Source organism: Triturus cristatus, chromosome 4_1 (genome assembly GCF_964204655.1).
Source record: "Triturus cristatus chromosome 4_1, aTriCri1.1, whole genome shotgun sequence".
Lineage (NCBI taxonomy): Eukaryota > Metazoa > Chordata > Amphibia > Caudata > Salamandridae > Triturus > Triturus cristatus.
The window spans coordinates 147289119-147300260 of NC_140585.1; the positions used below are offsets into that span (position 1 = coordinate 147289119).

The window sequence follows — 11142 nt, forward strand, 5'->3', positions numbered from 1 at the left end:
AGTAAAAAGTGTTCGTTAGGCCCCTGTGCCACTGCACCTGCTGCACAATGGAATGGGTAGTGAACAATCGTCAGCAGCGTGGAGTTCTAGGACAAAAAAGAAGTTTTATTCAAACATAAATCGTTTATCAATTACATAAAGGAATACTTTTTTTCATTCACTGTTAAAGTTTAAAACGCTTCATTAAAATTCAAAAGCCCACAAAAACGAACATTTAATCAAGAGGTTGGCTCCTAGAATATAGAAATAAAATTATTGCAAGTAAATTAAAAAAAATAATTGTCCTCCCCGTCGGGGAATTGAACCCCGGTCTCCCGCGTGACAGGCGGGGATACTGACCACTATACTAACGAGGAACTGACGAGCAGTGTGTGCTGTATTTTTCTTTTTATCCCATGTGAGCCTGTGACTTCCTATGTGTTTATCTCATATATGCAGACGGGCATATTCAGAAAATAATAATACTGCCCCCTTAACAAATAAATCCGTACACTAGTATAACAGAACATTATTCATTTTCCTTTTTATTTCCACCCTAACGTCAAGCAATCACCAAAAAAACCCTGAAATTTGCAGTTCAACTTAAAAAAAAACCCACAGGAAACTGGATTAAACCTGTTGGCCTCTTATGGTCAGACGTGCCCCCCAATTTGGGACGTTATAGAACCCCGTGCTCATTAGTGACATCCTTTGTGACTTCGAACTCAGTTCTTATGCAAAATGTGCATTAAGCGGGGTGGCCACTACTCGAGTGCACTTCCGGATTCTTCGAGCATGCGCAGAATGATTTTTCTATGTTTTGAATGGGCAAAGTTAGAGCCTGAGTCGAGAGCCTTTTGTTGTTACCTTTTGAATTTGCTTCCAGCTCTTTAACACTGAGTCTCAAGGTGATTTTGATTTGTATGTAATGTATATATATATATGAAGAGTATACAAGGGGCACCCATAGAACCACCAGGTCAACTCAGTACGTATTTTCCAGCAATTGTCAAGAGAAGTTAAATAAGAACCTGGGATGGTAAATAAAATATTATGAGAATCCAAAAGTCAGGCGACGTGAAGCTGAGGCGTCACTCAAAGACAACCTATTCGTTGCCACCACATATTTGAATTGTTTTACAATTTCCGCCCATAGTAAGAGTATTTTTCCAACTATGTTGTTGGTTCACTACACATAATGCGGATTTGAGTAATGTTTGGGCCTGTTTTGGCACAATATATTTTACAGTAAAATCAAGGCTGCTAAATGTTCTTAGTCCAGCAGCGTTGTTTAACACGTTGCATACAACTAGGAGCAGGGCCGGCTTCAGCAATGGTGGTGCCCAGCTCTACAATCGTTGTTGGCGACCCCCCCCCCCCCCCCCAAAAAAAAAACCTCCTTCTCTATGAATCCCTTCACTACCACCCCCCACCAGTGCCCATATTACGCATAGCCCCTCTCTCACATTCATTTCATTTGTTAAATGTTGCTACTCATACCAGTGTAGGACTTCAGATCACTTTACACCATACACAAATTTTACAGAGCCAATAAAGCATCTGTTTGTAAATTAGTCTATAGGAAATGTTAAATAAGACAATGAGGATTATTTAGTAAGAGTCACATTTCACCGATATTATTAGGCATTACATTTTGAGAATATTTGTCTGGTCAACCACAAACTCAGAATTTAAAACGTACCAGTGTTTGGCTTTACTAATAAGAATGTATTTCTACCCAAATGAACCCTTTTAAGCCATATTAGGATAATGAAAGACTGAGGAAAAAAACGTAACATTCTAACCTATACCATAAAGTTTGCACGCAGCTCTTTCACGGCAGTTCATAGCTCATTGTGCTCTATTACTGTTGTAACTTATGAATTGCAAGTAACAAAAGTATCTCTGTGACCAAAGCAGTAACCTACTGAGATTTCCACATAAAATACAGTCCGGTGATTTGCTTGGTACACGTTCTTTGCAATAGGTATATTAACCCTCTGCGCTACTTTATCATGAGTGGAAACTGCCACTGATCAAAAGGTCTCTCCCCAGCAGGGACATTAATCCACAGAGTTATATCGACATTTTAATTGTCACCTGAAATCGCTGGATACACAAGGAGCTCTGTAGCAGGTGCTTTTTGCTTTTTAGATCTGTTGTTTTTAAACACAGCCTTCCCCCCCCCCCCCTCCTCGCCCCCTCCCCCCCGAAATAGGTGACGGGTGCAGCTGCACAGGTCATACCGGCATAGAGTTGGCTCTGACTAATAGTATGATTATTGACCCTTATCAGAAGAATTGTAAGAGCCGTAAATCTTTGGCCCTGGTCAGAGGACGTGCCATAACGCTAGCGGTAATGACCACCAGCATTCATGTTATTCCATTGGGAATTGCCGTTAGCACCACAAATCGGCTGGAGCTTGGGCTTGTGCAGTTCATTGTCTGCTGTGATAAAAACCCCACCAGGTCTCTTGCCAGAGTGACTTCCTCTAGTTCATTTGGCAGCATCACCCATTGTCTCCACATCCTCAACCAGCTGCCTCCTTGGTCACTGCAAGCACTGACTCTCTTCCAATCCCTGGCACCCACCATCTCCCTCCAGAGATCCTGCAGGCACCAACTCTCTCCAGGCCCTTGTTAACCACCCACTCCCTTCAGGTAAGCAATGGGTCAATTATTCAACTACAACTGTAGATGGAAGTAACTTTCAGAAGTAGAACATCATCTCAGGCAGTGGACATCCTCAGAACAGGAAGTCACAGCCTCTCTTCCAGTCCCTGCAACCGCCAACTCCTTTTATGTCTGTGACAAACGCAGACTCCTTTCAGGTTCCTGGCAAGCACGACTCCTTCTAGATCAGGCTTCTCTAGCAAGTACCTTGTGAGCTACCGGTAGCTCTCCGTCTACCTGTAAGTAGCTCTCCTGTGTACAGCCCAGCTTATTAAATTAGATCCTATTGCCTTGTTGAATTAATATGTGTTGCACAATTGAGATGATGTATTCAAGAGAAAAATGTATATATGTTCAGAACTCATACAATGACACTTGCTGAAAATTGGCTGAATGTCCAAAATATATTTAAAACTGATATTTGAGTGATAAATCATGTGCCAACGTATCACTAATGTAAGTACCTACAGTACTTGATCTATGGCTGTTATGTGTTACTCATGTAAAGGAATTCCAAATTGATAAAGCCTTTTTCTCATTACTATTGGTAACCCTGCCTGATGCACTCAGGTGATCACAGCTGTGAATCTTGTAAAGTGTGTCTACTACTGTAACCTGTACTCTTGTGGTCACTATTTCAGCACTGATTATATTGGTAGCTTGGGATGATTTTTTTCTTTGAATATAAGTGGCTCTTATTACAGAAATGTTGGAGACACCTGTTCTAGATCCTCCTGCTCCTTCCAGGTCCGCTGCACGCATAGTTTACCAAGTTAAAACATGTTTTAAGGCCTCCATTCTCTGCGGGCATCTGAAGGAACAGTTTAGGGCTCTGTCACTACGAGATTCTGTATAAGGGGGTGATGTTAATTCTGAAAACACAACTCACCAGGGGGCATATCAACAAGCAGGCAATAAAAAATTATCGCCGCTTTAGCGGCTGCTTTCGGCCGAAAAGCGGCAATAATTTTATCGCTATATTAGCAAGGTCACGCTAACGCGTGAAACCTTGCTTTAGCGTGGGAATTTCTAACGCCCAGCTGTGCATCTCTAATGAGATGCAAAGTGTGCGTTCCTGACCTGACATGATAGGAGAAATGTCGCTAAGCGACATTTCTCCTATCATCAAGCCCCACGCTATGAAGCATAGCGTCAGGAAAAGTAGCGATAACAGGTGTTATCGCTACTTTCCTAACACCTGCCTCAGGACTGACTTAGCCATGATATCCTATGGAAGGTGGATATCATGGCTAAGTTTGTGAGTCCCTATCAACTAGCTAACGGGAGATTATCGCTGGGTTTCCAGCGATAATCTCACGTTAGCCAGTTAGCGCTAGGATTTTTATCACTGATGAGATAAGCGTTGCTAATAGCACGCTATCTCAGCGATAAAAATCGTCTCTAGCCGGCGATAATTATCCAAGCGCTAAGTGCGCTCAGCGATAATTATCGCCAGTTGTTGTTGATATGCCCCCAGATGTTATGTAAGGCTGCTTTTGGCCAATAGTTAAACCCAACAAAAGTCGCTAAGGAGCACAGTTAGCATGACATGCCTACAATGTCCTTGGTTAGATTTTTCCATAGACTTCTCACATTCTTCTGTGACTTGTGTGAGTAGCTCATTAAGTCCACATTCAATTCTTGTTGTCCGATACATTAGACTGCCCCAAGGGTTCAGATGACACTTCACAAACTACTTGGTCATGACTTGGAATGATTCAGATCTTTGTTTTACAATATTATGTAATGTGGGTGCATAAATACTCACTTGAGCTTCTGTAGGGCCACCTTGCTTTGTTTACTTCCCTTTTTAGAAACACAGGGGCAGATTTACAAGAAAGTGACACATCTGTCGAGATGAGTCACTGTCCCTGTGCCACCATGGAAAACCCTTGCGTCACCATGGATGCGCCGTATTTACAATACGGCACACCATGGCGCAAGTATTGAGAGATGCGTCAGAAATTCTGATGCATCTGTTGACGGAAAAGTCACGCATTGCTGGAGTTGTGTCACAAGCACGGCGCATCTCCAGCAATGCGTGTTGCAGCCTATTCCCAATACACTGCATCACTCCTTACGCCTGCTTGAAGCAGGCGTAAGGTTTTGACGCAGTGGCGTCCTAAAAGTCACGCAGTGAAATCTTGTAGATTTCATGCTTGCTGATAAAATCTACCCAAAGGGGAGATGATAGTTTAGAGTTTATACCCGCCACGTTCCAAGATAAATAAAACGTGACCTGCAGAGACGAATCCCCCTGCCATACTCCCTGTGATAAATATAGGGGAAGGGGCTATATCTTGCCCAAGACAAGAGGTGGAATTAATGCCTGAAATTTCGTTTGGGCATTCAGCATAGATGCCTTGTTCTCTAGTCCCTGTCATACTTACTCGGTCAAGGGATATATTAACATCTCTTCCATTAGGCGGATCACTATCACACATACCCTCGTCTGCCATTAAAGCCACATTTGATTTTTCACAGTTACCTGATGTCATTAAGGATACATGTGGCATTGCATCTTTGGAGTGTATTCTACCATCAATCAGTCAGTCGCAGTCCGCTAACCCAGAGAGTACATCAAATCTATTGATGGATCTTATGTCCTCAAAAAAGGTTCTATTTATCAAGGGGCCCCTGCGTGTAATCCCACCTAAAGGCTGTGACTTAGGTACATAAAAGTAAGACAGTGGCATTGTACATATCTGAGCCGAAGGATCATTTTGGGCCCAAGAGCAGATATAATCCACTCACCGCTTATCCCTAAAATTAATAACAACACAATCCCCCTTAGATGACTTAGTACTTCTGCCCACCCAATTTACACGCCTTGCGTATAAGATCTCAGCACGCATATGGGCCGGCAGTGGTCGTTTGGCATTAAGCCAATGTGTACATTTATTCTTTAGATCCCAATAGGATTCCCTTGCTTCCTTCGCCAAATTGGGAACCCCAGTTAAAATCACCACGTAGGGGGCAGCTTCAGGGGGTAAATGTAGATCAATTAGGCCTGGAGAGGCCTGTGCTACAGGCTGAATGGTTGGAAGCTGCCTGTCAGTTCTTGCTCTACTTTCCCTAGGACTACTTGGTATCGGGTGTGGGGAGAGATGTTCAACTACTACCCGGGTGTCCACTACTGAAGTAGGATTAGACTTCTGGGGGATAGATCGATTATCTGGTGCAGAATTAATCAAATTACTGGCAGTGGATTTAGTCTCAATCCGTTGACCTGTTGTGCCAGAACGCTCTTTTAATGAGCTCTGGGCTTGTTTGCCACCCCGGGAATGACCCGATGAAAGTGAAAGTTCCATACATACAGTTCTACTTTCAATAGAACCTAACCTTTCATAGATGGGATCACATAATTTCTTAACAATACTTTGCATTTTATCCCAAAAAGATACTGTGTCTGTTACTTCCACATCTGACAACCCCAGTGATGGTAATGGATGTGCCCTTGTTTCAGTTGTTAGGGGCTTGGGGTGTGGAAGTGCAACCTTCTTTGAAACAGAGGCAAGGGATTGACCAGCTTTAGTGTTATCGTTCTTCACAGCGGCTTTCTTTTGGTTACCCCTACAGTTTTTTTTCAGAGTAATGGCTGGTTGTTGCTTGCCGGAAGCCGCATTTAGGTTGCTGGTTGAGCGGGTCTTAATGCTTGACAAAGGTTTGGAAGTGGAGACCCCATTACCCATAATTGCAGTGTCAACATTATCATCCAATATTTCAATCAGAGACGTGGGGCAAATCATTGACTCATTAGTTTGTTCTTCCATCACGGGAGACACTGGACTCGAGGAATCCAACCTAACGGGCTGGCCACAGGGAGGGGATCTTGAGTTAGCCATATTCCCCAAAGAGGACCTCTTGTCACAGAGGATATCTAATGATAGTCTTTTTTCAGTTAATTCAATGTCCTTAGCAAGGGCTGACTGCACTCTCACCAAGAAATTATCCAATGTTCCCATTAATGCGCCCCCAGTCGATTGCAAAATGGGACCATCCCTTTTCTGTGTTTTATCCATTTTTGACATCTAGTTGCAGCGTCTTTAGGCAAAGACCCACTGAGTTACAAACGTGCAGTAGTTAGCTTGCACTTACCGAGCATCCAAAGCTACAAGCAGCAGATGTTAGAGAAGGGTCCCGTTCCGTTCTTTGACGTTCTCGGACGGGCTCAGACGGGCCCGCCCTTGGCCCAAGCTTCGCCCGGCGCGCGCCCGCGCGCGTCCCGCGAAGCGGGGACCGTGCTGAGTGTTATAGCGTCAGGGCGGGAGGGCGGGAGTACGGGAAGAGGACACAGCTGTGTTCAATCGCGGGGCTGCTGGTCCTCGCAGTCCCGCATTACACTCGCTACCTCGGATGACAGTCACCAATAGGGGTTCAGGCGGCTCCTCCGTTCCTCAGCATCCAATAGACCCCTCAGTTAAAAGCACTTGGGTAAAAACAGTCTCAAACTCCTACCACGAACGGCACCTTGTAGATTTCACTGCGTCACTTTTACGAGGCTTTCCTACGTGGGAACGCTTACCCTGCATACATTATACCTGACGCAGGTATAATGTCACGCACGGCTTTACAACGTGACGCATCACCCTAGATGCGTCACGTTGTAAATGGGCCGCAACTTTTACGCCGCCGATGCGTCACAAAAGTGGCGCAACAACAGCACAAAAGTGACTCAAGGGGCATGTAAATCTTCCCCACAGTGTGGCCTCTGTTGGACTTCTTGGTCCTTCTTTGGCCGCATTCTGCCCTGATGGGACTTGCTGTCTGAGGGTCCTCCTGACGCTGCCCATTCCCTGACAGGGGGCGGCTCCTCCCATCGTTTGCACAGTGCTGCCTCTCCCCCCGCAGCATGGGAGGCGGCCGGGCCTGTCTGTGCACGTACGTGGCCGACCGAGGCCACGTTCACCATTTGGCTGGTGAATCCCAGTGCACCTGGTAAGACCATCTTTTAACATAGAATTGTGGTGATTATATAGATGCCTTTCTGTTGACACCATGGGAAAACAGAAACTTTCTCTAGATTCTGATGGCAAAATCGCAAAAACTAGCAGTGTCTTAACTAATTATCTTAATGACTCCATGGGTTTCATTATTAACAAAATAGTTAACGCTGAAGCAAGGCGGGTGGCTACTAAAAGTGCTATACGAAATGTGATAACTGAAGCCTTTGATGAGCCTATAAACCCAGCAAGTAGCGTGCACCCTGCATTGGGCAACGTAATAACATCTGGGATCACATTCAATACAACATCACTGCCATGTGTGCTAACTTCGCCCCTTGATATAACAGAGCGTTTGCTTAATAATGAGTTAATCTTTCCTCCTCCAAAAAAAGCAGACAGCTCTTGAAGGATATGGCCTCTAAACACAGAAAACTTACCAAATAGAACAAGGTCTCTGGCACTAAAGAAAATGGTGCCCTGTCCCAGGGCCCAATCAAAGATCAAGAATTACTGTTCCCTAAAGGTCTGGAATTACTCTTATAAAGGGTCCATAGTAAACATGACAATATTGAAAAGAAACTTTCAGCATAGACCAGGGAAATCAAGGACCGAGTGGTCACACTCGCACCGACTGTCAAAGACTTTGTGGGCACTCACAAAACGATTGACTTTGTGCATATAACACCAATTGATGTCCAAAAGTGTGTCACGTTGGCCGTACCGTCCCCGACTAATTCCGCCCTGCTCTTGGGGTAGGTTTCCTTTCTGACTTTTCAACCTGATTTTTGTTTGCCCGCAGTCCCGCCATTTTGTTGCGAGGTTATTGGGGTCGAAGAACTGGATCCTCCATCTTGCGTTTTCGACAGACTCCCAGATTGATTCATGCCGCTGGTCAGCGCCTTGTTCCACCTGATTGTCCATTGCCTAAGTCGACCCCCTCTTGAGACAACTACACCCCTCTCTTCTTGTTTGGTCACACTTAGGCACCCTTTCGCACCTCCTTCGGACACGTTCCATCTCTAATTACGACCTGACGCAGTGAGGGATTCTGGCTTCGGATGCTGTTGATCAATGGTCCCTTTCTGATTTGTCTACCTGCTTACTCTGACTGTTTGTTGTCACCTGAAGTAATTTACTCCATGGCCGGTCTGCCGATACCTGATCTGCATTCAAACCCCTTTACTATTCCCCCACGTCACTCTATGCTCCATTGGACTTGGTTTTCTATGTTATTTAAAACCCTAGTAACTAGTGTAATTGTGTAACACAGTTGTTCTCTATGCTATGTTATGCTCTAGTAACTGATGTAATTTTTGTAACACTGTTCTTTTCTAACGCTAACCTCATGTAAAGCGCTCTGATACCTCCGGGTCTAGCCAGCGCTATATAAAACTCTTCAAATAAATAAATAAATATGGAGGTGCTATTCTGAACACTTTACACCCTCATATAGAAGTAAGACCTAAGGAGGGCCCCGCCGTTGCTCCTCAAATGCCATCTCTAAACCGGGAAGTGGGACCTGGGCGCCAGGAGGGTAACAAGAATACAAGGCTGTCGGACTCGGTTTAGGATGCTTTGTATCTACCTCCGGACGCAATGCCATATGAATGAATGAATGAATGAATGAAATGAATGAATTTGAATGAATGAATGAATGAAATTGGATTTGTATAGCGCATAGCTACCCTGAGGCCTCCTAGCGCTTGTGGAGCGGAGTATCTGATTGTCCTGAAGGATATCCCAAAACTAGAGTCATGTGAAACGGAGTCTTGGAGGGACTTACACAACAAAGTTGTACATTGGTTGTCATATTGAATAGGTGCGCCTAATGCTATAAGTCGAGACATAATTATGTTGAGACGGGTAGCGTGGGTGGGCCACACAAGAAAATAACGACAGGTAGATTGTATAGTTCTACATCTTCATCGCCCATCTATGGCTAAGCTCCTTCTCTCTAACCTCTGTCATAGGCAGCATAGTAGGGTCGCTATGGGGGAGAAAATATGTCTGTACCACTGGCCTTTTTTTAATAAACCCTATGTACATTACACACAATGGACCTGTGCTTTGCAGTTTTATCTTTTATATCTCCAGCCATAAAAAAGAAGGAAAACATATACTCACCTAGAAAATCTTCTCTGTGAGACTGACAAAAAGCCCACAAGGTATATTGTTCATTAAGACAGGATATGCTGAAAATTGATGCGGGATTTTCATGTGACCTCCGCCTGCCTTTTAGTAATGTAACAATGTTGCTTTTAACACCGTGTATTATTTCTTTAAATGGAATTTTAAAAACAGCATGTAGTATGATCACTGTATTGTATTACATTTTGCACATCTTTTATGGATTTTTAATCTGAATAAAGATTTGAATTTATTGACTATGTTATGCAACAATTGAGATCTTCGTTTTACAATATTACGTAATGTAGTTGCATAAACACTCACTGGTGCTTTTGTAGGGCCACCTTTCTTTGTTTACTGCCCTTTTTAAGAACACAGTATGGCCTCTGTTAATCATTCAGTACATCATGTGTATCTTGCAGGTGAAGCAGTTGCCATATTTATACAGTTCTGTGGAGTCGTATTGTTTTTTTGTGGGGGACTATTTAGCTGTTTTGCTGATTACCCCCAGACTATCATGTTCATCAAACATTATTATGTTATGCTAAGTACATTTGTGTTTTGCATTCCTGTTGTTTGTGTGCCCCCCAAACACTTTTGGAATCTATGCCCCCGTAACAGTTCTGTGATTTTTGCTGCCCTGCCTCAAAGCTGTCTGTTGATATTGTATTTGACTGCGTTTCCTCTTGCTTCAATTCCAGTCATATTGGATATATTAATCTCTGGTCTAATAACTGGTTGCCCAAAAGTTTTGGCCCCTGTCCACCTCTTAAACCCATGGTACGCAACCTTGGAGTAAAAATAGATGATAAACTATCCATGAAAAACCATGTAAACAAAATAATGTGCACCTGCTATGGCTTAATGCGGAGCCTACGTAAGATCTTCCAGGGTTTTAATCATCAGTTGTCTTGACTATGGAAATGCTCTGATGGCCTCAATCAACGAAGACCTTGTCACCAGACTCTAAGTTTTGCAGAACACAGCTGCCAGAGTGGTACTAAACCTTCCACCTCGGTCTCCGTCTGCGCCCAGTCTGACATCTCTCCACTGGCTCCCAATTAGGAAACAAATCCGTTTCAAGATCAGTTGTCTGGTACATAAGACCTTGTATGGAACTGGCCAGAGTTACCTGGCCAAGAACCTAAACTGGTATCTTCTTCACAGGAATCTTAGGTCTGGAACTAAACATCTTCTCACTCCACTCAGGGTGCACACCGCTAGGCATGGCGGAAGATCATTTTCCCATCTAGCCCCACACTTTTGGAACGAACTCCCATTGCAGGTTTGCACAATTTCTGATCACAAATAGTTCAGAAAAAGGCTTAAAACCTGGCTATTTTGATTGTCCACCCTCGTCCTATCAGCCGTCTATCTTTGCCTTCACCAGCATTGGCTACAGCGCTTTGATACCCCTC

The 11142-nt window shown here is 43.9% G+C and overlaps 1 non-coding gene across 1 annotated transcript; it reads right to left on the reverse strand.

Moving 5' to 3' along the window:
* Positions 1–284: 284 nt before the first annotated feature.
* On the reverse strand, positions 285–356 carry TRNAD-GUC (transfer RNA aspartic acid (anticodon GUC)). Its single transcript has one exon. It is a non-coding gene; the product is annotated as a tRNA-Asp (tRNA).
* Between the last annotated feature and the right edge of the window lie 10786 nt (positions 357–11142).